This window comes from Gadus morhua, chromosome 12 (assembly GCF_902167405.1).
Source record: "Gadus morhua chromosome 12, gadMor3.0, whole genome shotgun sequence".
Classification (NCBI taxonomy): Eukaryota; Metazoa; Chordata; class Actinopteri; order Gadiformes; family Gadidae; genus Gadus; species Gadus morhua.
This window is the reverse complement of record NC_044059.1, coordinates 20,752,729-20,780,717: the sequence shown is the minus strand read 5'-3', so window position 1 is coordinate 20,780,717 and position 27,989 is coordinate 20,752,729. Positions and strand designations below refer to the sequence as shown.

General features: G+C 44.5%; 1 protein-coding gene across 1 annotated transcript in view; it reads right to left on the bottom strand.

Moving 5' to 3' along the window:
- LOC115556180 (BMP/retinoic acid-inducible neural-specific protein 3) overlaps positions 1-4,995 on the bottom strand; it is a 55,298-nt gene extending 50,303 nt beyond the window's left edge. The window contains exon 1 of the mRNA XM_030373334.1: positions 4,651-4,995. The gene's annotated coding sequence lies outside the window, so the exon portion shown is untranslated. The remainder of the gene's footprint in view (positions 1-4,650) is intronic.
- Positions 4,996-27,989: the final 22,994 nt, after the last annotated feature.

Here is a 27,989-nt window from a genome sequence, read left to right as displayed (position 1 = left end):
CATAGACACAAATTAACACACATATACACACACACAGACACACAAATGAATGTCTTTTGATGTGTGTATGTGTGTGTGTGTGTGTGTGTGTGTGTGTGTGTGTGTGTGTGTACATTAACCCCCCGCCGTAGATAGTGTGGAATGAGTGGAATGAACTCCAGAGTGAGCAGAAGGTCAGAGGAAGAAGCAGAGCACAGCTAAATCCAGCCGGCCCGCGGCACCTCAACGTAGCTTCGTCAGGTTCCTGGTGGAGGCTGCTGGGGGGACTGGAGCTTCCAGCGCCTCTCATATCACTGGAATACACTGTTGTTGGGGCGGTAGGGGGGTGGTGGGGGGGTTTAATTCAATCACGCGCAGCTGTGAGGAGGGAAGATGGGAACTGATCGTGTATATGCCCCCCTCCTCTGCTTCCTCTCTTCGCCCCTCATCCTTTCTCACATTCTACAATCAAACGCTCTCCTCACAGGGCGTGTAATCCACTTTACTGTACATTACAGGGCAGCCGACATTTACCCTTACATAGGCCCGCTTGAACAAAATGCTGAATTCATCTATCCTTTGTTTATATGTGTGAATGTGGTTGGTTTATTGGATCGTATCTTTGCACCCTAAGGTACGAGGTTAAGTCTGTTGTATGTGGAAATAAATCCCACTTTGAATAATTACATTGGTTACAGATATATCCCGCTCACAGGACTGTGTCCAACATAATATGTATACACAAAAATATGAATATATTTTTTACTATTTTTAACAATGGGTTCAATATTAACAGTCATGTTTTTTGCATCCAGATGAATGTTACTAGCTTCCTCGCTCCTTATGTTAGCAAGATGCCAATTTGTTAGAGGCAGGCGGCAAGCTTCTCGCAGTAAGTGGAATCCGTCAAGCGATTTCCCTCGGCTTCAGAGTCCAATAAATTGGCATCATAATCAAAAAGAAAAGAGCCAAAATATGAACTCTGACTGGCTAGTTACGTGAGACAAACAGAGACAGGGGAAGGGGGGAAGAGGAAAAGAGGGTGTATGTTTAAAAGAGCAGCTTGAAAACGTGCGCTGTCCGTGGTTCTGAATTCCCAGTTGCGTCCAGTGCTGGTGTAGAGAGTAATTAGGTTTAGGAAGTGCTCTATACTTTCATTGAATGTTTATCGTTTGCATTATTATTTGTCAAATATAAATTGAAACAACACATTCATTTTAGGTGGAAAAGGGGCCACTTAAACAGCCAATTCTAAGAACGCTATGGGTGGTTAAAGGCAATGCTTTGTTGTTCTCTTTTATTTTAGCTTTTTTTTGCCTAGAACCTGGGAGTCCAAGACAGAAACAATAACAAGGATAAGAATGAATAAAAGCCCAATTGGAATGCTTTTATTTAAAAAGATGGCTCTATGCCACCCTTATTATGGCTGCCAACCCATGGCTCTTTATAAATACCTACACATACATATACTCACATTATTTTCAGAGAGCCCCAAATGCTTTAACAGAGAGAGTGAGAAATAGAGGGGGAAGAAAGTGACAGAGCACTATATTTCCTTCTAACATTGAATTAACTTTTGCCTCTTAAAAGGGATTTGGATTTAATGCCCAGTCATTCTCAATTTGAGAGGTTCCAGTTTTAATGTTCTAGTCTGTCTCGGGAGCCTGCGTTGAGACACTTTCTTTATCACTTTGTCTTCTAATTTTCAGCAACACATGCCCACACACACACACGCACACACAAAAACACACACGCACATGCACACGCATACATACACACACACAAACAGATTTAAATTTGAATGGGATAAAACCCAATCTGGGAAAAAGCCGCAGTTGAGTATGCTTATTATCATAAAATAATGGGACTTGGATATTAAACAGACCCTGCAAAAACTTTCCATCCACCCTCCTCCGCCTCCACTTCAATCTCGTCTTATGATCCACTCCTTTCCACCTCCACCAGCACTCCAACTTTTCTTCTATTCAGAGGCCAGACTAGGTTCATCCTTACTTTTTCACACCACACCACCCACCCACCCACCCACCCACCCAGGCTCTCTTCCCAGCGATGGTGGGCGCAGTTTGACTCATGCTGCATACACCGTGTCACGACGTTACCACATGCCTTTCTTATTAAGCAAGCAAACACTCATGGGGAAACCAAACCCCTACTATTTCCTGAAGCACGTTCACATACATCTACGCATCAATTCATGCACAAATGCACGTACGTGCACGCACACGCGCGCACGCACACCTACACTCATGCAAACACACACGCGCGCACGGCCAACACCCAATCACGCGCACGCAATTGCAAAATGCACGGGCACGCACACACTCGTCGACAAACTTAGGAATGCAAACAACACTCCTACTCCATTTATTTTCAGAAGTCCCTGTCCCATCAGGAAGTATGTGACTGAAGAAATAAATACGAGAGAGGGGAGGCTCTTTGCGCTCTAGCTGCAAAAACAACATCTCATATTGAGGGCAAATTAATGGGCCGTCGGCTGGAAGGCGGAGGCTTTAGATGTGTTCTCCTGCACTGCGGGGACACATGTAAATACGTAGACTGAAGCTGCTGGGGGTGTGGTGTGTCCCCACTTTGCCTGTGTGTGTGTGTGTGCGTGTGTCTGAGTGCGACAGTTGGAGAAAAGGGTGAGAGGAAGAGAGGGTTGGATCTGTGTGTGTGTATGCGTGCGTGCATGGGTTTGTGTGCATGTGTGTGTGTCTGGACGTGCATGAAATTAGGTGGGCTTTAATTGGTTTTCCTCAGCTCATCTTTCCTAGTGAACATGCGGCGCTAACTCAAAGGACTCCGCCGCCACAGCCTTCACCACCCTCCTGATATTATGTGCATAATGCTGCCCTCGGTGGACCAACCCCTGGTTGATCGGAAACCAAACTCCTTCAGACACACCCTTCCTCCAGACTCCCCTATCGGGAACTACTGATCACATTACTTATGGAAAGATACTCACGTCACTCACACCCAACCAGCTGTGTGTGTATGTGTGTCTGTGTGTGTGTCTCTGTCTGTCTGTCTGTCTGTGTGTGTGTGTGCGTCTGTTTGTGTGTTCACCTGTATGATGTGTGCACTTTCGTCTTGCGGCACATGTACCGTATACTTTCCATTGGACTCTCAAAACAATCAAAACTGCGTTCTTACTTGAGAATGACCATGGTAATGCATTAAGCTGTCTCTTAAGCTTCTCTCTATCTCTTCTACCACTCTCCCTGCCTCTGTCTCTGTCTCTGTCTCTCTCTATCTGCCCCTCTCTGTCTGCCTCTCCCTCTCTTTCTCTCCCTCTCGCCCTATCTTTGTCCCTGTCTCTCTCTCTTGCTCTCCCTCTCTCTGTCTGCGTCGCCCTCCTTTATTTCAGGGGCAGCTGACTGATAGGGGGGAGAAATCTCTCTTTTCATGGCAGTAGACAGTGTGCCTTTCAGGCCTGGACGCGATCGGCCTCACGAGTCCCTCAGGACAGATAGATGAGCGCTGGGCTGAACAGAGAGCCTGTTGTAGACCAATAAACAGCCTGCGACTTTGCTGCCTCTGGCTAAAGTCTGTCACCGTTTCTTTATCTCTCTTGCGCTCTATCTCTATAACTCTATCTCGCTCTCTATATATATCCGAGAATATATTTCTATAAAGTTACGATTTGATGTAATTATGTAAATACGTGTGTGTGAGTGTGTGTGTGTGTGTGTGTGTGTGTGTGTGTGTGTGTGTGTGTGTGTGTGTGTGTGTGTGTGTGTATGTGTCTGTGTATGTGTGTGTCTGTTTGTCTCTGTATGGATAGGTAGGGAGGGCATTTGGCTTGTCGTTAAATTCTTCTTCGTTGGTAATATCACACAGCTGCCATGACTCATAAGTCTTCCCACCATGCTTAAGGCTGAAATATATAATCACCAAATTATTCCTCATTCTACCCACGGGCGCTTGGCATGTAGCCTACCCTTCCCCCCCCCCCATACCCCCACCCCTACTCCCATGCTCACTTACTGCACGGGACTGTCACTGAGCTGCCCTGCCACAAGCCTGAGAACAAAATGGAAAAAAAACGATGGCAGAGAAGGGGAAAAGAGAGAGATTACAAGAAAAGAAACAGGTGGCGACGTGGGCGTGGGGGTGGAGACAGTGGAAGTGGGAGAGTGAGTGCTCATGCGATGGTCTTGCGCGTGGGGCTATAGTGCACTTTTTTCTGTGTGTGTTTGACGGAGTCGGAGAATGTGTGTGTGTGTGTGTGTGCGTGCGTGCGTGCGTGCGTGCGTGCGTGTGTGTGTGTGTGTGTGTGTGTGTGTGCGCGCGTGTGTGTCACAGGGGTACGTTCGCAAGCACCTTTGTGTGCGTGAAAGGCGTGTTCGTGCGCTTCCATGCGCACGCCCTTGTGTTTCAGTGTTCGTATTTCTTTGTGTTTTATTTGCATGGCGATCAAGCGGTAGAGAGCAGTGCGCACACTCTCCGCGCTGTTCCAAGACACAGCGGGGTTCGGTTACGTGTTTTGGTTGGCGAGCTTTTAGCCAGAGCGTATCACAGACAAATCGAATTGAATAGCATTTTATAATTGTTGTATTGTCTTTACGGCATTTATACTCAATTCCTGTTAATCATAGTATTTCAGCAAACAACACATAGGCCTATAGATAAATAAGAAAGATAACCTACCGCGGTTCGAAAAAACAGACAAAGTTTAACTCAGTATTTCCCATTCTCCCTCGGATTCTTGAAAGCCCGTTGTTTCCGTTGTTGTGCAGTTGCTGACATGGTAGAGCCTCATCTCATCTCACTTTTCAAAGATTATGGCGGAAAAACAATCTCCAACATTCGCAGAAGAATCCCCGAAAGAGTGTAAAGTCACCGGTGGCTGCTGCTGCCGCTGCTACTGCTCTGCTGCCTTCCGTAAACAGCAGCTGCAAAACTTTGGGCTCCGACAGGCTTCTCAAGGTGCACTGGAGGAGTAAAGTCCTTATCCCAATATCATTTAGCGGTCCTGGAAGCAGCGACGTTGACCTTTTCTTGGGGGGGGGGGGGGGGGGGGGGATAATGACTTTACAGAATTAAATCATCCAGCAGGATATGCAGTGAGACGCAAGGAGAAGATGAGGCTCTGGGAGAGTGAGAAGAAGAGGAGAGAGAGAGAGAGAGAGAGAGAGAGAGAGAGAGAGAGAGAGAGAGAGAGAGAGAGAGAGAGAGAGAGAGAGAATCTTTGAGGAGCGCAACCAAAAAAACAGATTGCAGGAGAAGAGGATGCGTGCGCGCTTCCCGCGCCGGATCTCTTCGTGTTGGACAGTCGCACTGGAATGCGGGGGCGGCGGCGGCGGTGGCGGCGCGCGGGTGCTTAACGGAATGTGCAGCAACTGCACTGGAGAAGGCGATGGGTGAATATTCCGTTCTGTTGAAAATTCAACGCCAGCAAAATTCTCTACTTGACCCGCCTCCTACTCCCGCATCGTCTCTGTGTGGTGTGTGAGCTGTGTGTGTGTGTGTGTGTGTGTGTGTGTGTGTGTGTGTGTGTGTGTGTGTGTGTGTGTGTGTGTGTGTGTGTGTGTGTGTGTGTGTGTGTGTGTGTGTGTGTGTGTGAGAGAGCTGGGGGGGGGGGGGGGGGGGGTTGCGATCCAGATCTCAGTATGGAGAGGTGGGAGCTGGGCTGTCCGCAGGTTCCAGGGCAGCGTGGAGACGCCCGACATATGGGCTTTCAAGCTCGCTCTGTCCCGCCTCGCATACTTAGTCACATGTCTAAAGATACAAGTATCCCTCTGTAATGTCTGCACGACAGAGGGAGAGAGAGGGAGAGAGAGAGAGGGATAGAGAGAGGGAGGGAAGGAGGGAGGAAGAGAGAGAGGGTGGACTGACTCAGATGGCTTCGTGGCACGGCGTGCATGGAATGACAACAAGCCAACACAGCCTCTCTTGACTGAAAATGAAAATCCACTGATGTGCACTAAAACGAAATTATTATGCGCACACTATTAACTTAATGTCACACTAAATTGGACCAACATTTAACAACGTAGTTTTTTTTTCCCCTCCTCTTGATTTATTAGTAGGCCTATAGGTAAGTACCACACGCAAGCCATTACTTATCTTAACATAACGTCAACGCAGCCGTAGTCTGTCCTCCGTCTGATCTAATAGCAGGACATGATATAGGCCTAAGCTATGACCCCCATTTCCTGTCCCTGAGATGTCGTACAAGCTGTATGAATGATAATGATGAATAAGAACACTGTAAAGTAATATTTCATATTTTATTTGCATTGTCAGCATCATGGCTCATCATCTGGACATATATAGGAAGTCTTGTAGGCCAACCCATGCAGCAGGTTTAACAAGTAGCTTAGAGTCTACAAAGTCGGAATGACATGCTATTAAGCCTTTGTAGACTGTTCTGAGAGCAAAGTGACTGAGTGCGTGAATAGAGGCTGTCCTTTTCGTATTTCCTTTCTTACAATGACTTTGACAGCTCTTATCCTTTTAAAAAATGAGTGTGTCTCACAGTTCAGCCCTCTGTAACATCAGCTGTTGTTTAGGAGGCATCATTGAAATGGTTTTATATTGCATCATTTAATACAAACAGTCACATGAGCAACATTTTGGTCTCTATAATAGTTGTGGTTTCGAAATCAATATATATAATATATATATATGAATCCTAAGGACCCATCCCCAACCTTCAAAACCTTTCTGAAGTAAATGACATATTACAGCCTGTACACGTCAATAAGTCCTATTTTCCTCAGATTAGGGCCGATGCAGTTATTCATAACAATCCCTGCTGCTTTGCTGCACCTTCAATCCGACAGCATGTTCTCTCCAATTGATTTGTGACTCTGTGCCTGTAGGAGTGTTGAGGTTCTTGTCAACATTTTACACAAATGCCACTGATTATCGGCTGAGCTGCGTGTCACTCTGGATGATGTGTCTATAGGTCCGCTGATTATACACACATGGTGTGCAGTAACGACTTGTCAGAGACAAACACATAGGAAAACAAATAGGCAACAATATGTTTGATGTGAATGCAATCAACATAAAAAATATATATATCCAAGCATTGGAATGGTGTTAATTGCCAGGGGGTCCCCCAGTGTATTCTGTGGTCTGCGATTGATATGCAGGGATGTGCTTGAGTTAGCATGTGTGAGGCACGACTTGATTTATGTCTCATCCCCATCAAATCTCTGTGACTGTGACATGTAGCTAACATTTCATGTTCTTGTCAATGTTGATGTGAGGGTGCGTGGGTGTCTGTCTGTGTGTTTGTGTGTGTCCAGGATGTGCGTATGCGTGTGTGTGTCCTGGATGTGTGTGTTTGTGTGTGTGGGTGTGTGACAGGGAAGGAGAGAGACAGAGACAGAGTGAGCTTGTGTAAAAACAAACGGCAAGGATGAGCTGTCCATGGTACTGAAATACTTTTATTGTGGTCTTCTCAATAACATTGTGAGGTCCGTGGTGCCAGATTGCTTGTTTTGTAATCTCTTCAATAACAACATTTTGCCAGACAGATTGCCACCAGCCGCTCCTCATCTGCTTCTCAGATCCCCTCCCAACACCTGCACTTAAAACCTTTGTTAGGCTTTAAGAAGGGCTCTAATATATTGCGCAACAGTAATTACCTCGTCGAGAGTCTAACGTCTTCACCGCAGCGTGCACACATAAAATTCATATAAACACTATGCTACAGCACTGCTAATCACTTAGGGTTGTGCTTTATTTGGAAGAGAGTGCTACTTCATGCTCCCAGAAAATAAGGAATATCATCTTATCCCCACAGGCTTTTGTTCCATAATGGTGCCCTTGTCCCTCTTGGCAACCACCCTTTCGCCTACGTGACCCAATACCTCTTTTAATTCCATTAATTTTCCCGATCAAGTGTTAATGGCTTTCCATTAGCATATTAATGAGTGATGTCCATGAAATGGATCCCTGCCACGTTGTGGTGAGGAGAGCAGCACGCGGTGGGTCACCCGGTGGATTTGCAGCAGCAGCCGGGGTGTCTCCATTTGATGAGCGGTGTGCGTGTGTGTGAGACTTTTACACTCCAAGCGCAGCACTTTACCGGGAGGACTATGGAATGTGTTGGAGACTGGCCTGGGCTTGTTCTACAGATTGCGCTTTTGTCCAGGGCTAGGGGACCATAAACCCAAGCCACTCAATAAAAATGAAAGAAAGGCATGGAGAAAAACGATTGAAATTAAGTTGTAGCTGTGGTAGTGGTGGTCTTGGCGGTGATCTGCAGGACACTGTTGTTTAAACGGCCACAGACCAAGCTTATTCAGTTGCCACGGACGGTGCCTATTAAAATGAACAAGAGACAGGCGTTTGGGTGACAGGGGACAGCGCAAAGTTGTTGAAGAGACTGCAGAACATTTGAATGCCCCTGACACCGCAACAATTATGTTATTTTTTGTACACTTGCAAACAATTGCATCACGAGGAATACGGTGCCATTTCGGCTGCAATGGACTTCCTTAGTCGATTTTTTAAGTTTCTTCGAAAAACCACGTCGTATCTGACAGAAGAAAGGATGTCACAGAAGTGTGAAAGAAAAAAAGTACCCTTTTCATCTACTCTTACATTACTGACTTTTGACAACCACTTGCATATCGTGTGTTGTCATAGCATGTGTCTCCGTGAGCAGGGCTGCAGGGAGGGACAGGCATGCCTCAGATCCTCAAGAGTCGGTTTGTGTCGCGGTAGAACAAGCTGAACACCATGTCCATCTGTCCCCCGCGTCCCTAACTCCTACCCAGCCCCCTCCCCATGTAATTTGACCTTCGTCGTCTCCAATATCCCTCAGCGGCAGGCACAGAGGACGGTTGATTCTGATAACTCCATTCCACAGGGCTTGTGGAATGAGCTTAGGTCTGTTCCAGTATGGGCCCCTATTCATTTTGGCTCAATTTCACCGGCTATTGCTTCCTCAGAACACCATCAGAGCTAGGGGCTTTCTACTCTATATTTACAACAGGTGGGATTAGTGGGCATGGGAAATGAATGTACCTCAAAAGTTCCCGGAGATTACTTCATGATATCTTTGTATTATTCCCCTTGCACTCCCCAGATCCAGATTCATATTATAATACAAGCCATAGACGGGATTAGGATTTGCCCTTTTTTTCGGTTCCTCAATTGCATTTCGCAGTTGCTTGTTGCTGAACACCGGCAACGAAAGTGTTCAGATCAATCTGAGAAACCTTTAGCCCAGCGCCACTGTTAACATCCACCGAGATTCAAAGTTAGAATTATTGGGCCTATCAGCGAATGTAGAGACTCGGACCCCCTATACTCTTGGCTTTGACAGCTAAGGTGATTATATCCTGTACGAAATGAGATGACAAAGTCTGTATGTGCGGGTGGTTGAAAAGACAACAGCCCTATTTTGAGGCTCTTTTTACATTGGCGGTGAGTCCTTTGGCCGACTTCCTGAATGAGTCAACGGATCTATCGTGACGGCTCGCAGCAGCATGAGCAAGACTGGTGGGATAACTCCAAATAATCGCTGGTTAAGGCTATCCTATTGACTGTTATATACTTCAACCATTCCCCCCCCCATACCCTTTGTTTGATTGTTGCATAGTAATCTAACCTACCCCGTTTCTAATCTTGCTAATCTTAACATCTTAAAGTAGCCTCCTCAAAGGATGATCATTGTCAGTGTGTCGCCGTCCCCCATATGTTAGTAGAGGAGACTGTTACTGTGATGAGGCAGTGGGTTGACCTTGCGTGGGGCGTGAAGCCACAGTGATACTGAGATAGAAATCAATGCTTTCACTCAAGGGAGGGGCTGCAGGGGGGGGGGGGGGGGGGGTGTTCATCAGCGAGGGGGGCCGCACGGTGCTTAACAGTGAGGCTGCTAATTCAGTGGGGATGGCGGGTTGGATAAGATAGAGTGTGTGTGTGTGTGTGTGTGTGTGTGTGTGTGTGTGTGTGTGTGTGTGTGTGTGTGTGTGTGTGTGTGTGTGTGTGTGCGTGCGTGTGTGTGTGGAGAGACCGGGCCAGGGCATGTGGAGGGGTGCTGGGGAAAGTAAGCAGCTTTGTCTACCCTTAGGTAAACACAGATCTCCCACCAACCCAACATTGCAGTGAGATAATGTTCATGTTATGTTTGAAAGCCACACTCTATTCTCTAGCCACACTGTTCCAGATACCCAGTAGGGCGCAGGTATGCCTTATTAAAGTTGAATGCACTATTTAACTGCGTGGCACAATGACAAGCAACAAAATAGATAGTCATATACTATGTGTGTCTATTTATTTTTGCATACAGCAATAGCTCCTTGGTATAGGATAGGATTTGTCAAATGCTGCGGTTCAAATCCCTTCGCGGCCAAGCACACATTGTCTGGCGTCAAGATTATGGAGAGGATTGCAGCATTTGCGCACACACACACCACACACACACACACACACACACACACACACACACACACACACACACACACACACACACACACACACACACACACACACACACAGACTTACACAGACCTTCCTCCTTGTGCCAAGCAATAACATTCCCCTGGAACATCTCAGCAGCAAGGATCTTATCAACCGCTTCTGTTCCATTTAAAATTGGATAGGCCCTCATGTGAATCAAGAGGACTGACGTGGATTAGCTTGTGTGCATTTTATTTTTCGCTTTCATACTTATGCTCTTATCACAAAGGAGAGCTATCATTGACAGCCAAATAACAGATAGCTGGGAGATTTATCAGAGGTGATATAGTGCAGTGAACTAGAAGGCTTTGGCTCTTCCATTACCCATCCATCACCACTGATGTATTGCAGATAAACCACTAGGCAGCAACGCACTCCTACCGAGAGACTGACCCCTGGGCGAAACCCATGTGTTTGTTCCATCCGAGGGTATACACACACACACATGCACACACACACGCACACGCACACGCACACACACACACACACACACACACACATACAGACAAGTGATGCAAACAAATACACGCTGTCTCTCTGTCTGTCTGTGAGAGGGAGAGAGAGAGAGACACACACACACACACATACACGTACATATACTCTAACACGACCCTCATAGATGCATACATAGACACACGCTCCCCCACATCTCAATACAGCGGTCAGAGCTTGTGTCAGTAAACGATCGTTCATATCTGCACCATTACAAGCAGCATAGTCGATTTCGGACTCAGCAGTAGCTGAGAAATATAAGGAGAACAAACAGACGATTCATCTTCAGTGCAGTAAAAGACAAAGTCTTCCCTTCCGTCCACCATTGTTGCTAATGTGTCCCCAGTCTGTAGACGCAGGATAGCATCCAGGCACACACAGCCTTCCTTATTTGTGGCACAGTGTTCCCAGAGGTTGTGGGTAATAGCTTGTTATTTTACTATGTTGGTACCTTGTTCCCCTTGGGTAACATCTCCTGCAGACAGAATATCGGCTTCCTCTAAAGAAAATCCTTGTCACTAATATTTCTTACAATGCTCAGGCGTGAAGATACAAAAGAACGGGGGTGGGGGTGCGTTTCTTTCCCTGCTTGTTTTACCAGAGGACCGTAAGTGAAAAATAAATAACTTCATCTGACATGTTCACGGAGCAGGTTTGCAGAATGGGACTGAGTGCAGAAAGTAAGAAAAAAAGGACAAAGTCGAAAGACATGTGAAGTGACCCGGTCCACGTTACCTCTGTCACTATCTGTACATCCCAGCTTGGCCCCCCGCCCGATAGATCTGCTAGCCCTCTGCTGACAGAGATAATACAAAGCAGATGGGAAGAAGCGTTTTGTGACAGCTTTGGGGAAGAGCAGCTCAGCCGAGGATGGGCTGAGAGCATGACTCAGCGGAATGGAAGGTGTTGTGCCATTAAAATGAAATGTATAAAAGACAGAAAAAGAAAAACGTCCCTGTTCGCTCTGTAAACTTTAGCAGTAGAAGGCCGTGATTTGGGCATGAGGAGGGCACCATAAATGGACACCCAGGTTTCTCCGCTCCACTGAATCATTCATTACACCTATCCACCCCGACCCGAGCTGTCCCAGCCAGGATGGCTTTGGCACCACATTGTCCATAGCTCATTTTTCAAGGGTGAACTGGCAGCTACGCTGTCTTGGTCACGGCAGGGCACAGCTCTTTTTTTCTCTTTTTTCTTCAGGTAATTAGGACTTTTTCAATTTGCGTAGTGATCACTCCCTTCTTCTTTGGCGATAGCAATGAACTTCAAAGCGGAGTAGTGGAAACGGAAGCACATCAAAATGTTGTTAATTTACCATTTTAGAAAAGGATGTTAATGAGTGATGCTGAGTGAATTAATCTGCTAAACTCTGCCTTGCTCCAATGGATTGTGGGAACAATGGTGCTTGCTTTAAATGTTTTTTTGATGATATTCCTGCATTGCCATGTAATTATTATAATGATCGGCTGAATACGGCATGCTGATGTTGTTTCAATTAAATTCATAATAAAGTAAGAAAACATGATTAGTTCTACCATAATGGGTGTTTAAGAATCAACAGTTTAGACACTTCAGAGCCCACCAATGCCCTTGTAGTCACTTTCACCCCTAAAATGCAACACAGGGAAAATGGTCATGTTTGAATGGCGGGATAACCAGGCAGAGAAAGTGATCTGTGACCTGATGAGGCTGAGGATGACACGTCATTAGAATCACAGGTGTATCAAACGAAACCTCGTTAGGCGACTTCATTTCTAAAGACTTAAAAAAAAAAAAAACCTGCTTCACCCTCCTCATGAAATGTCACTCTAAACCAATAAACAAGCCCCCTTCACAACATTCAATAGGGGAATTGATGGCGGCTTTGGAAGATAAGTGACAGCTCTCTCTCCCCCTCCCTCTCTCCCCTGCTGTATATTTGGCTACCCAAATGAATCATCTTGAAAATTTCAATCAGGTGTAGAGCTCAGCAGCTTGCTGGGGAACTTTCTTGGCTACGGCGCAAGCGCTCGTAACTCTATCCCTCTGCCTCCTCACACTCTCTGATCCCTGGAACCACTGTGTGTGTGTGTGTGTGTGTGTGTGTGTGTGTGTGTGTGTGTGTGTGTGTGTGTGTGTGTGTGTGTGTGTGTGTGTGTGTGTGTGTGTGTGTTTGTGTGTGTGTTTCATTTGTATATGTAAATCATTTGACTTTGTATGCTGTATGTTAAACACATGTAAACAATGTAAAATAAAAAGAAAGCATGGATCAGGGTTGATTGCAAGGACAGAACAGTAGCTTTGAAGATTTGTTCCTTTGGCGGAAATATAAATATAAACGACAAGTCAACGATGACACCATTACCATGGCAGTGCCTAGCTCATCACCTACTCGTCACCTGCTATGTGTGTCAGCGATTACCACAGCCTACCAATAATACAGCAGGGCCCTGATTGATTGCAAATTAAAAGTAATCAAGGATCGCAAATAAATAATTAGAGTGTCATTAAATTAGTTGCATGTCAATGTGGAGTGCGATTAGTTTGATCAGGTTGATGAGGTAGCATGCGCGCAGGGGGAAATCTGAACGTGCCAGTTCAGCGTCTGGAGTGCTGGACCTACCAAATGTCCTCCACCGCCGACTGAGACCGGTAGAGCACACAATCTGGAATCGGGATTCACTGGATACGTGGGGCTGTGTGTCAGAGCTCTGTTGAGAGCAGCAGAGAGAATACTGCAATCTAATCTACTGGTGTGTCTGAACATATAAGAACGTAAGGTTTATGAAATTGGTGCTTCAAAATAATTTTCTTGAGGTGTGCGTTTTAATTTTTTTTTAAACTGATGATCATACATATTCACTCTGTCTTCTAACACGGTTCAGTCTGAAATGTTTACATGCCGATCATTCCAATTTTTCAATTTTTTGTTGTTTCTTCAAATAAACATCGAGGACAATGTGTATGATTCAACATCACAGCCATTCAGTGTGTGTGTTGTAAGTGTTAGACGACTGTTTGCAGGGGCTTGAGTGCATATTTATAGAGAAAAATAGTTATTGCCAATCCCTCGCATTGTTGTCTCTTCCTTGCTCCAGACAGGAGATTAAGGGGCCTTTTAGAAAACCGTGATTGACAGCCATATTAAATTACACAAGAGCTTCCAAGAGAGGAAGCTCTCGCGCTCTTGTTCCCCTGCGATCCAATCTGTCTGTAATTCGCAGTGATTCTGGAGCAAGCCATTCCCATGTTTCCCACCCCTAATTTAACAGCCCTAAAATACCTCTGTGCACTCTGCGGCACTGGACAAAAAAAGCCAACCTCGCTAATGCCAAATTAATTAATAGAGACCCAGATGCGCCGGCATGCGACACAAAAAAAGGAGTGTGGGAGGCTAGGTCTGAGATATACGCTTCAGTGTGGGTCTATTGTGCCACTAATGCTATGGTGACTACGGGACATGCCCTTGTCTGCCGCCTCATCTGCTTTGTTAATTCTGTTTGCGGACTCATTCCAGTGTCCCACAACTATGTGATTAATTTCAGCGGCATTGCTCCCGGGGCCATTGTTTGCTGCTGGGTTTGAATGGGGAAATCTGGCATCCGATTTGATCACAGGTGAATGCGCTGCTTTTGTGTTTCTTTTTACAAAACGCAATTAGCTTTCAAACGCACAGTTGATTTAAATCAAATTATTGTTTTTTATTCTAAAAAGTAAACTGATGTCAGAGTGCTTCCTCTATGTGAAGTTTCATTCCTGCCTCTTCTGAAGATGGTTAAAGGCGTAATATAAGACACTGAGAAGGACTCTGCCCAGTTATTCCTGCTCATATTCTGGATGGTTCCAGTGTGACAAAATTGAGTTCAGTCCAATTATCTAAAAAGCTTCAATTACCAGATTCACATTCAATGTCTGCCTATTTCAAATAAAGTGCTGAAATGAGTCCCCTTTCTCTCCTTTCTTAATCCCATATAATTTCCCTGTGAAATTATAGTTTAACAGGGAGTATGCAACACTTCCACTGAAGCCACCACTCTCCCTCCACTGTTGGAAATCATGGATGATACTAATAAATCATACCCTAGCCATCCTTTATTAAGATTTTCTTACCATCACTCTTTACCTACAACAACATCCCTGGGTTAAATTAGCTGGTGGTAGATTCATGGAATTTACTATTGAATCAATTTCAAGCAAAAAATTAGGGTTGTGGTAGAAAAATATTTAGCTACATACTAGAGATGCGCGGTTGGCGGTTGCAACCGCGGACTCCGCGGTTAAACCGCGGATCGGGCGGGTGACGTGACAAAAAATAATATTTTAATTAAATTCGGGCGGTTGGCGGTTTAACCAACGAAATTTAAAAATATATACACATTGTTAAATGTCGTTACCTACTTCCAAGCACATTTTGAAATAATCCAATTCTCATCAGGCAGTAAATTGGCCTCTCTGTCTCTATCACACACACACACAACACACACACACACACACACACACACACACACACACACACACACACACACACACACACACACACACTAACGGAAGCAAAAAAGTTTAAATTAAGTGACGATCCGTCCCATGTTGCGTCTCCACAAACCTGCAAGTTATGAGACAGTAGATGAAACTGCCTGGGTTATTTTGTTTCGTATAAGTTATATTTTAAAACAGCCAGTCATTGTAGCCTACCACTCGTGAAAGAAGGTAAGAAAAATAGTCGGAAAACTTTGATTTGCAAGGCAAGCAAGCAAGTGTTGGGCTTTTTACAGTAGCCTATATAGCCTTCAATGCGGTGAAATTTCGGAATTAATAGGCTCGAGTCGGCGTTTCCTTAAAAGGCTATCTTTCATTTTGCAAAAAAAACAACACAGTAGGCTATATTACCATATTAAAATGGTGTACCAAATTGCGTTTTATTACAATGATAAAAAAGTGTAGGCCTACTAGCCTATGGTAAGGTCAGGTTTGCCGATGTGCTTGGCTATTTTAAAGTTTCTCCCTGTGCATCGATCGGAGACAGACGTCACTTCACTGATAATATTCTGGGGATAGGCTACAACATAGCCAATAGGCTTTCATACTAGGGACTTCATCCTTTAAATATCTTTGCGGCATTGGATCAGTCTCCTTTCAAGAACAGGCAAGAACTTTCTAGCCTCGCGTCAGCAGCGCATAAAACAACAGGCGGATGGCGGGCGGGTGCGGTTTTGAAAATTGGTCAAAAAAAATTGTTGCGGGCGGATCAAGCGTTTTGTGATGCGGTTGCGGATGAAATAATAGGCCATCCGCGCATCTCTACTACATACACAGCTACATTGTCATGAATTGGTGAACCCCATTATGTATCGAGAGTGATTGAACCAATTTTAAATACAAGTAAGTATACCAAAAACAAATTGTAACTTTTAAATGATGTAGAAGAAACCTCAACTTCCATGTTCTCATCTTTGAAGTAAATGTTTTTTTGTCCCCCTTCGTCAAAGCAGCCCGGGGTAATTGAATGGATAGATAGCAGCATGTTTCCATTGAGTGCACAGCTTTATCTCGATCCAGTTTTGAGGGAAAAGATAATTAAAGGTCAAATGAATGGCCAAAGGTAGCGGTTCCAATTCTGCCAAGTTGCCGCCTCCGATAACGACGCTGCGTGTCTGCTGGCCATTTAATTGACTTTGCTTTACATGTTGTATCTTGGTAACGGGGGAAAGGATGAGGAGGAGGAGGGGGGGCCAAAACAAGGCAGGGTGGATGGAGGGGGTGAGGACATAAATCATCTTGCCTGCTTGTAAACACTATCTTGGTTGAGAAAAGCGCTTTGGAAGAGATCTCCTAAGTCACTGTTCACAAATCTTTGACGAGGGGTAACCCTCACCTGCTGTCTCCCAGTGCCGGTGTCCATAAGGGAGGGCTGTCGCGGTGTCCACCTCCCACACATCCACCTTCTCCCCCCCACACCCGTTCATAAGGGAGGGCTGGCTCAGTGTCCACCTCCCACACCTCCTCCCTATCCCCCCCAAACCCGTCCATAAAGGAGGGCTCGCTCAGCTTGTCCACCTCCCACACATCCACCCTCTCACACCTGTCCATAACGGAGGGCTGGTCTCAGTGTCCACCGCCCACACATCCACCCTCTCCCTCCCAAACCAGTCCAAAACTGAGGGCTGGTCTCAGTGTCCACCGCCCACACATCCACCCTCTCCCTCACACACCAGTCCAAAACTGAGGGCTGGTCTCAGCGTCTACCTCCACCCTTTCCCCCACAGCCGCCCATAAAGTAGCTCGGCATCCACCTCCCACACATCTACCCTCTCCGCCCACACCCGTCCATAACAGAGGGCTGGCTTAGCTTCCACCTCCCAAACATCCAGTCTCTCCCCCCACACCCGCCCATAACGAAGAGTTGGCCCAGCGTCTATCTCCACCCTCTCCCAACACACCCGTTCACAATGGAGGTCTGGCTGAGCTTGTCCACCTCCCACACATCCACCCTCTCCCACCAATTCTGCCCATACAGGAGGGTTGGCTCAACGTAAGCATCCGCCCTCTCCCACCACATTTGCTCATAAAGGAGGGCTGGCTCAGCCTCCACCCCCGACACATCCACCCTCCCACACCCGCCCATAAAGGAGCTCAGCATCCACCTCCCACACATCCACCCTCTCCCCCCCGACACCCGCCCATCCCCAAGCCAAAGTGGCCTCTTTAATTTTTTCATATATATCTCCTGATAAAAAGAGGCAGGTCAAATTGAAAAACATCGCCCTGAGTGTGGTAAGTGAAGTTGGTTAATAGCGCTGAAATATGTAGGCTGGTCTCGCCGGCCGCGGGTCCGCGAGCACTTATTGATTGCTTCAGGGCTCTATCCATCAAGTCCACCCGCCGCCATGTGGGAGTTACAGAGGGACACGGTCTCAAACCCCTGGAGCGACCGCCGGCCGTGGGGCGTGGTGGCAGGGGAGGACAGGAGAGGTGGATTTGGGGGGGACGGATGCCTATGAGCTCCCGTCCGCTTGCGGTCATTCGGCAACAGTCGGCGTTAGCGTGCTAGCAACGTTCAAGTCCTGCTGCCTGCGTTGTTATGAGGTAGCGCGACTTGGGAGCCGCTCATGACACCGTAGCCACTCTGGTTGTTCTCAATGTCCACAATTGTTGTCTGAATAGTGTTGATTTGTATGAATATATATTATGCGGTCTTGTTGGAACAGAAGAAATGTGGATACAGTTGTTCAGTTATTATGTGCATATACTGTATGTTATTCCATTCCTACAGCATTTTATAATGTTAGTGTTTGTTTACCTTACCTACCTTTATTGCATATGAGCCATAAGGAACATTCAGAAGACAAACTGTTTGTCACATGACTGACCGTTGGTCAGGCATTCACACTGTTGTGTGTACCTTACCTGCTGTCTGTAACGTTCTCCATGGAGGTTGAATAAATCCTACTCATGTAGCAAGGCATCTCACTTCACTCTGGAACGTGTAAAAGTCGTGTCCAGGTTAAGAAGTTGAAAAAGGTTAAAAGGTTGTTTCGACAACAAACAGAAATTACTAGCACGTGGAAAAAATTTGATATAAGTCATATAGTAATATGAAAACAAATGTTGGTGTATTTCTGCTTGTAATAAAGGCATAGCAATATTTGTATTGGGACAAAAAATGTTTATTCATCACAGTGAATGTGATCTAAACCGCATATGAAGTCAAATAATTGCCAGTCACAAAGAGGTAGGGCTCAGCCTGCCCCTTTGATGGAAGGCGTACTAGACTGTGTGTTAATGTCTCCCCACTACGGTGTCATTATCGCCGTATTCTCGCAACACTCACATGATCACATTACGGTTTGACCTGACCGTGGCTGGCCTGTCTTTCAAGAGCAAAGCCCTCGGAAACACTTACTGAAGTACTCCTTTAGTTAATGGCTGGTGAGGATTTGTATATTTGGAATGGTTGTTGAAGGTGCTGTTGGTGAGCTATTATTTGAGTGTTATTTGTTAAAATTGGCACAGCCATCCTTCAGCTATTAGGGAGTGAAAGAGTGAAATGCGCTGAGAATATCTGTTTCAAGTTGACTGCGCCTGCCTGCATATGAGCCAATTAAGATTGAGATCAATCCTCTCCTGCTCAATCTCTTTCGGGATTGGTTCGGGGAATCCATGTTGACTGTCAATCACAGGTGTGTGAAATGCATCACTTCTCAATGAGAGAGAAACGAAGCAGAAGGGGCTGAGACGTATTTTTGGTCGTCAAGGTGTCTTCTATCCTTTTCTGCTCTCTCTGTACATTCCTTGAATCTTACCTACATCCCCTTTAAATAATTCTACCAACATATTCAAGGCCACCTCTTCAGAATGGAAAATTCTACGTTATTCCCTCTGATCAAACATGAGTTTTATCTCTTTGCTTCTTTCAGACACACACACCCGCGTGTGGACACGCAAAGATCTGCATGTACTCAAAGACACGAACATACTAACTAAGCACACTGTATTCGACAGAAGCCCTTCTTCCTACACTCATTAACATAAATTCTAGTCTATGCAAGCCGTTCATATCATTTGGGGAGAAGTTTTCTGCAAGATAATATCACCCACTTACGATGTATACTGTAATGAAAAATGCATAGAGTTTATGCCCCCAAACGTTATTATAAGAATCGACCAGATGCTGAAAAATTATATAATACATGCAATCCTTTCCCACAACATTCTCAAGCTGAACATTCCCCCACAGACCTCCGCAATGTGTTTTTGGTTTGACTCCAGCAGTACGGTCCCTCGTCTCTCAGTGACATTTAGTTCCTTTATCTGGCGCAAAACAGGCCGCTTTGTTTCTACATGCAATAATGGCAGCACACAGAATGTTGCTAAATGCTTATCGTCCACGCTCCCCTCCAACCAGCAGGGACTGCTGTCACGGAGAAAGCGAAGGAGAGGCTGATTAAGATGGAGGTGGGGAACCCGGCCGGATGTGAAGGGGTCACATCTAAGGGTGGTTCGAGTCCCCAGCTGGGACCGTCATTATCATGGTCCCCTGCTCCGACACCCCCGGGCCTTTGTTCCACCCTTTAAAGCCCAACTCCCGATCATGTGAGCTGGAAATAAGCAAATGTCAATCAAAAGCCTCCATTGTTTTATAAGGGGAGGGGGCGGCTAGCTAGAGGGCTCAGTTGAGACCTGTAGTGTTGAATTGTCGATTCGTCATTGAAAGCGTTGTTTTATTATTATTTGTATGTTGTTTTGCTTTCATCCTCCCTGGAGAGTGGGCTCAGTGCCCAAGGTGTTGGACAACTGCTTCCTCTCAAATCAGATTCTCTGTTCTAAAAAGATACCCGGCAGCTTTCTGTAATCCTTTGTGGTTTTCAATTAGTGGATTTTTGGGTTGATTAGTTTTCAATGAGTTGATTTTGGTGATTGTCTCACAGGATGTGACCATAATTGGAACTTTGGAATTCAGCGCCAGTTCTTACCGCAATCCTTCGGATACAGAGTTTTCTGAAATGTAGCACAGATAAATAAAGTAAGTGAAAGTATTGAATCCTTCGAGAAATGTCAATACTCCAAGGTTGTACAATACTTTGTACAATGAGAGACCTCTGCCTTTTAACAGTTCTGAATCAGTTTGCTACAAATCTGACATACAAATAAACTATCAACCACATCAAAAATTTCTTTCAAATAAGACTCCTAGTTGTGGTTAATTCCTTACACAATAGCAGCATTTGTATTTCAAATAATTTGGTATTGCTTTATTTGTAAAGTACCTTTAAGTACAATGTTTACAAATTACTTAAACATTATTACGAGGAATAATGCTTTTACTCATGCAATTTTATTTTCTCTTTGTCCTGATAAATGAATGATTGTTGTTTGAATATTGTGAACAGAAACAACTTTGCAGGCATTTCTCTACAACTGAAACCTTTCCCGTACTGTCGGCAGGTGACCATTCTCAATGTAGTCCATTGTAGCTCATGCAGACAGAAATAGTGATGTGAGATCCTCTTTCAAAGAAGCCAAAGAACTTTTGACGAACAATGAAACACATGCACGCATGCGCACACACCCAAATGCACACACAGACACACAGACATACACACACACACACGCACACACACACGCGCGCACGCACGCACGCGCGCGCACGCACGCACGCACGCACGCACACACCCACAGGTCAGACAAGAAGAGCCATCATGGCAGTGCTGCTTATCTTAAATAATGAGTGTTAGTCCTTGATTAAGCTGCTGTCTACCAGGAAACCTTGATTCACGGACAGAGTGGGTGATCATTTGCATTGATTATGTCGCAGTCTGGTTATAGAGACCCAATCGCGGGGAATTAACTTCCTGTTCTGGGAACTCTAATCATTTTTGAAGCCGTCTACACTGCCGAAATGAAGGCGAGAAGTGATCGATTTGACTTCGACTGTTTCCTCTGCAGAGCGGACGCTTCTGCTCCTCTTATCTGCTCCTCCAAGAGGCATTGACAGATGATTCTAACAAGAGAGGCTTCCCCATCCGCCAAGGACGGAATAGAATGCTCCAGCTGGCTCCCTGCCTTCATCCGTTGTAACAGGAATAAGGATTATATCATAATCATTTGTCAGGAAGGCCCACTGCCTTCCCTCCCCCCCAAACCCCTACACCTCTTCCTTTCACACCCCACCCGACCCTACAACCCTCACTCCACCCCAACCCTCACAGCTGTGCCCATACTCTTCTTTACCACTATCATTCCCCTCGAGTGCCGATGCGATCTCGCGACGGCAGGGACCACAAGTATTTTCTTCACATGCGTCGCTCATTGACACATGCCGCTGCATCCAAGCGGGTAAAGACCCCTCTTTAAAAATTGTCACTTTGTTTCGTGCTAATTTCGTATATGTAGGCACCAAACCCGCGCCTGTCTCCAGCCCCGGGGGTGTTCCTGCTGTTGTGGATGCTGCTGCAGATCAGCAGTTGAACTGGATATAATAAGCTGATGCTGTAACGGAACATCACACCCCCACCTACACAGCCTTCAACAACAAAGGAGCCATTTAAATAAGAGTTCTTCCAGAAGGTTATCAATAGAAGAGCCGGGAGAGTCTGTTCAATGTCACATGTTTAATGTAGCCTTATTTTCTATGCAGAGGTGTCTGTCGAGAAATAGACCCACGCAATGTGTGGCTATAAATGAGTGTGTGTGGGGGGTTTGGGGAGCTGCATTCAAAGACAGATTACAGACTAGTGGAAAATAACAATGATATTATGATGAAATTATTCTATGGCCTATTATTATGTCAGTGAACTGCCTCTGTGATTGAATGTTTGAAATTCAGGTTCCAGCAGCTGCATCTTAATCCCTAATGAATGTTAACCAAAAAGAGAGAAAACATATTTTTTCATCAGATATTTGGCGGAAATTGCCTTGAGTTTATTATTGGTTTTCTGGAGATGTATAATTTCCAAGTGAACTGCTACCACTTGATTGGTCAAGTGCCAAATATTTACACGTTCTTAGTTTTTCTGCCAAAAACCAAAAATAGAGAGGTAGTTTAACTGTTGGTGTACTGACTCCAATGTGGAATCAGACAGCTGTTAAAAGGTTTTCAGTGTTGTTTTTTACCAAAGGCTAACACATTCACAGTGTGTGTTAGGAGCTTTTGGTTTGCCAATGCTCCCCAACACACAGGGGTGCACACAAGCCTCTGTGAATTTCATGAATGAAATAAAATGACAAGCAGTGCAGTAAAGATCAACATAAAGAACCAAACGGCATTGACTTTTAGAGACACACAGTCAAAACCTCATATGTGCATTCAGTTTGGGCTGCAAAACAACCATCTTGTTTCTGCAATTAGCCAATTTTTGATCCGGGATGACATGTTCTGGAACATGCATTTTCCTGTATATTCATCCATATTTATCCATGTATCTATCTGTTTATTGTTCTAGCCATTTATCAATCCACGATGATATCCATCTTTCCATTCATTCATCTATCTATCCATTTCGTCAACCTCCCATCCATCCATCTATCTATTCAAACAATTATCTCAAAGGGCTTCCGGTTATGTATTTTCTAAAAGAGCCAGCAATGACAGGCTTCTACATTATTTCGTGGACAGATGTACCTACTTACCAACGCACACATTATAATATCCCTATGCATCCTGCATCATCCGGTCCATTTTTTACTGTCGTGTACGTTCCCATATGGACCAGGCAACAGCACCTGGGTGGGAACACTTAAGGCCTGACAATGTTTGTTTTCCTTGGGATTGATTAAGTAGGGTACAGAGGTTAACAAGAGCCTGCTGTGGGGAATAATGAAGGATGCTTATTAATATCTCAGCATGCACATATGGGGATGAGGGAGAAGGCCACTTTTTATTCTTCCACAGCTGACCTGCCATCTCGGTGGCCTAGTGTGTGTGTGTGTGTGTGGTGTGTGTGTGTGTGTGTGTGTGTGTGTGTGTGGTGTGTGTGTGTGTTGTGTGTGTGTGTGTGTGTGTGTGTGTGTGTGCTTGTTTGTGAGAGAGAGAAATAGAGAGAGTGTTGATATGTGCCCTGGGATCCCGTTAAAATCGAAATCTTCCCTCTAATGGCTGATGTAGATGTTCACATTTTCTCCCTGTTTGTCTTTCTGACTGTCTGTCTTTACATACATTCATACATGCAGCACCAACTCTCTCTCTCTCTCTCTCTCTCTCTCTCTCTCTCTCTCTCTCTCTCTCTCTCTCTCTCTCTCTCTCTCTCCATTCCATGGACAGCCAGGCGTGTGGCAGGAGGCGGCGTGTCTGATTGAAACGTGTGGTTTCGGGGCTAAAGGAGGAGACATTAACATAGTGAATGCTTGTGCAGTTTTGGTCTAATGGAGTTGGTTAGTTGAATTGCTGCTGATGCATGGATGACAATTTCACACGAATGCCAGGTGGAATCATCACTTTCTATACTCTGTTACCTCCGACTATGCATCTCTGGAGGAACACATGCTTATGTAAAAAATGTCAATGTATAGGTTGCAATTAGGACAACACTGAAATATGAATACTAATGCATTTGCATGAACATCTGGGTAGCTAAGTGTATCGTAAAAAAAAAAAAAAAAACTGCTATGGATTCATTAAGAATAAGACGATTTTTGTTATTCACTGTTCAATGAGTTCCCTGACTAGGTTGGAAACATGAGATAATTGTTTTGTTCTTTCGTTAGTAGACATATTTGCATATACAAATATATAGACATCCCACTGTTTGAGTTCAGGCTGAAGGTTGTAGAATATACTCCCAAGGTCTGCAGCCTATCGTTAGGCTCTTTGAGAAGGATGCAAGAACCCCATAACTGCTCTGTAATAACCTGGTTATGTATGTGTAATACAGTGCAACAAATCGCAATATTGATCTCACAATAGATGGCCAATATCATTTACTGACATGCATATTTCGAATTTCCATTAGGAGTCTAGCTCAACAGAAATGTAATGGTTAGATTTCCCTTTTAAATCATGTCTTAACAAAGTCAATATTTAATGTTCAAACTTTTAAACAAAATAGTATTTGAAAGTCCCATAATTCTGCATGCATACCAGAACACAGAGGATGAAAGAAACATTTAAATTCAGTTCACTTGCTCTCCCCATAAAAGAAAAGCACTTTAATTTTTCTAATTAATGTTAATGGAATTACTAGAATACCATACTGTGTGACAATTGGAATTAGCCCTTCTGTGCAAACTTAAATGGTATCACCCACTTTTTTTAATTTCAAACTTATTTTTCAAATATGCAGTGTTCATGAATTTCTTCATTGCGCTTTCTGAAGATAAAACAGAGGGGGGGTTGGGAGTCTTCTATTGTCAAATTATGTGCACAGTTGTCCCACCTATTCTTTTTAACATAAAGATATCGCAGTTTGGACACACTCAATGATTAGGAGTTGACAATTTAATCACAAATTCTCTTTGAGACATCCATTATTATGAAGGACGCTGGTTTCAAAGTGTGTGTCAGTAATTGGCTTCCCACCCCTATACGTCATGTCAGTCCATGAGGGAAGCCGGATAGGGAAGTAAGTTGCTCAGGGAGCAAGTTGGAGAAGGAGCCACTGTTTCAACACTATAACTGCCTAAACTGTGTCTCAAACAAGACATCCCACGGCTCTCCCAAAGTACGCTTGATGGCTGAATTATAAACAGAAGGACTACCAAGCAATGAGCGCAGGAAGTTAGCAGTCACAGAAGAGGCAAGAGCAAGGGGAGGAACAGGGGAGATGGGTGGATGGGTGGGTGGGCATAAAACGGGGGGGGGGTGCACAGGAAGGAAAGTAGAGAAATAATCATTGTGCGAGAGGAATGTGCTAGTATCCGCAGGGGCCTCTGCTAATTGCCTCGTTCATGAGTTTGCGCGATGCGTAAGTCAGGCTGCTCGAGCTGGATTCCTGCACCACCACCACCACACCACCCTGTCCATACTCCTCCCCGCCACACACACACACCACACCCACACACCATCCTCCACCACCGGAGGGGGCGTTGGCATCTCGTCTCACAAGGCGACAGCTCGCTTCGACGCACACAGACAGCTCTTTCTTTTTTCTTTCTCTTCTTCTTCCCTTTTTTCTTTCCCTTCTTCTTCCTCTTTTTCTGCTCGTCTCTGCTAGCCTTTATGCATGGCATCCACAGCGGCCCCCTCTCCCGACTCCCCTGTATCCCACCCCCTCCGGTCTCCCAGCACCATCAGAAGTGGTCTAGCTGTGATGGATTGGCGTCTTGTGAGAGTCAAAATGCTTTAGGGCTATTTAATGAGGCGATTGGGCTCTGGGAGCCCCCACTGCCACAGGTGGCGGTTAAATAGAAAATACAAAAAAAACGAGGGGAAAAAATGTGAAGGAGAAATAGCGAAACAGGTGAAGTTTCATTATGCTTGATGTGATGTGTTGACATCTCGACGGCCCTGTCCACACTCACACTCATTCACACACACCTGCACATACACACACATACACCAATGCAAAGACACACACACAACACTGTCACACACACACACACACACACACACACACACACACACACACACACACACACACACACACACACACACACACACACACACACACACACTTCACCAGACACACAAGCAGACCTCCATTATTCAAAGGAAAGAGGGAAGAGAAACATTGCAGATATATTTTCCTCATTTTCCTACGGTCAGGTGTTTTTTTTAAAGATGCTTTATTCCTTCAAAGTTAAATGCTAATTTGTTTACAAATAGACAAAATCTGAACTGTAATTGGTGCAAGGTGCACAAGATCACATATGAATCTTGGGTGAGATAAAGAGGGAAATGATTAGCATGGTGATGTGACTCAGGCTGACAACGTATTTCTTTATCCTCACCATCTCATTATTTTGTGGAATGGTGTCATCGTTTAGATATGAAAAAATGTCATGGGAAGATGGGTCCATTTATGTATTGCATTATTGTGTTAAACACACACACAACACAAAATATGCTATGGCTAATTGCTAGCAAAGACAAGCTCACAAACCCCCCTGACAAAGACATGTTTTAATTAAACAAAAATGTTATGAAGCAAGCAATTAGTCAGATCTAGCCAACAGCTGTCACAACGGTAATATAGCTTTGCATTTGCCATATTATAGCATGAAATGAGAACAAATTAGAAAAAACAGCTAAATATCCCACTCTTCCCTTTCTTCTCCCCTACTGTATTCCATTCATTTCCAGTACCCTTTTATCCCCTTCATATTCATGAATAAAGTAGACATGTTTACCTTTCATTGCCCGACTGCTTGTTCATGTAAAGGATTTGCTAAATGCTACAGGCTGATATATTGCATTGGTATCTACTTCATCATAAAAATAAATCGTAAAGCACAAGTAAGGTATGTTACCCCTTACCTTGTTATTTTATCGTTTCATTATTTTATTATGAAATTAATATATTGTTACTGAATTCAGTGTTCTTCTGAAATGCTTTGTGAAACACTGAGCTCTTTTTTTGTACTTAAGGATTTCAATGTATTACTATCATTATGATGTAGTATCAGGCTGCAAACCTCTCTTATCCCCATGCATTACTGTTCCCTACATGGGAAGGCATTGACATTATGTGGTGGGTATCAGCCATTGTGACAAATGTTGGCTATGTTGTTCTAGCTAGGCAAATGTGAGCTAGGCGGAAATGGTGTCATCTCTAGTACCTACCACTAGTGTATCTCCTTGTGAGAAGAGTTTAAGCAATGATAGGGTATGACCAAAGGAAGAGCTGTCCCACAATTTTTTTGCAAACAGAAGCAATTTCATGCTTCTTTACCATTGAGGAAATCCTTTAATTGACGACCACAAAGCCGCCAGTGAACAACCTCCCTCAAAGCTATGGACACCTGCAACAACAACAACGCCAGCGTTGCAACAAAACACAATGTCGTTCCTCAGGTACAACCTGATTCTTTTGGATTTGAATGTCATTCATTTCAAAGGTGATGGAAACATGACCAATGGGATTCATACTCACCTCATTTGGAGGCAAAATGACTGCTTTAGAATATCTGATTCTTTTTTTATTTTTCCCCGTCCACCACTACAACAGAGGACTATTGAAGGTAACAACTGGCTTCCTGGAATGACGAAAATTGCTAGCTGAAATATACAGCTACTTCATATGTAGGCCCACTCCAATTTGAATAATAATCATTTCAATCTTCACCATCTTACACTTAAACAAATTAGCATGTACACATTGGGTCTTTGTTAAAAAAAAACTGAAGCAAAACAAACTCACATTTATCAAGTCAATAAATATAGTTTATGAAGCTTAACCAGGTACACCACAGAGGCATAGGGACCTCAATATAATTAGATCCAAATGTAATTAATTGATGAATTATTGCTTATATAATTCTACACTGGCTACCGTCGTCTGGCATGTACCTTGTGCTGAATGCCATGTTGACCAAACAGAAATGCAATCACATTAAGCTACATTTACTATGTGCTTTGGTTACTTCATATCTTAGTTCAAGAAAACGTAGCAAGTTGTGGCGGAATGGTTTGAAAATAATCATAGCCCTCAAACATGGGC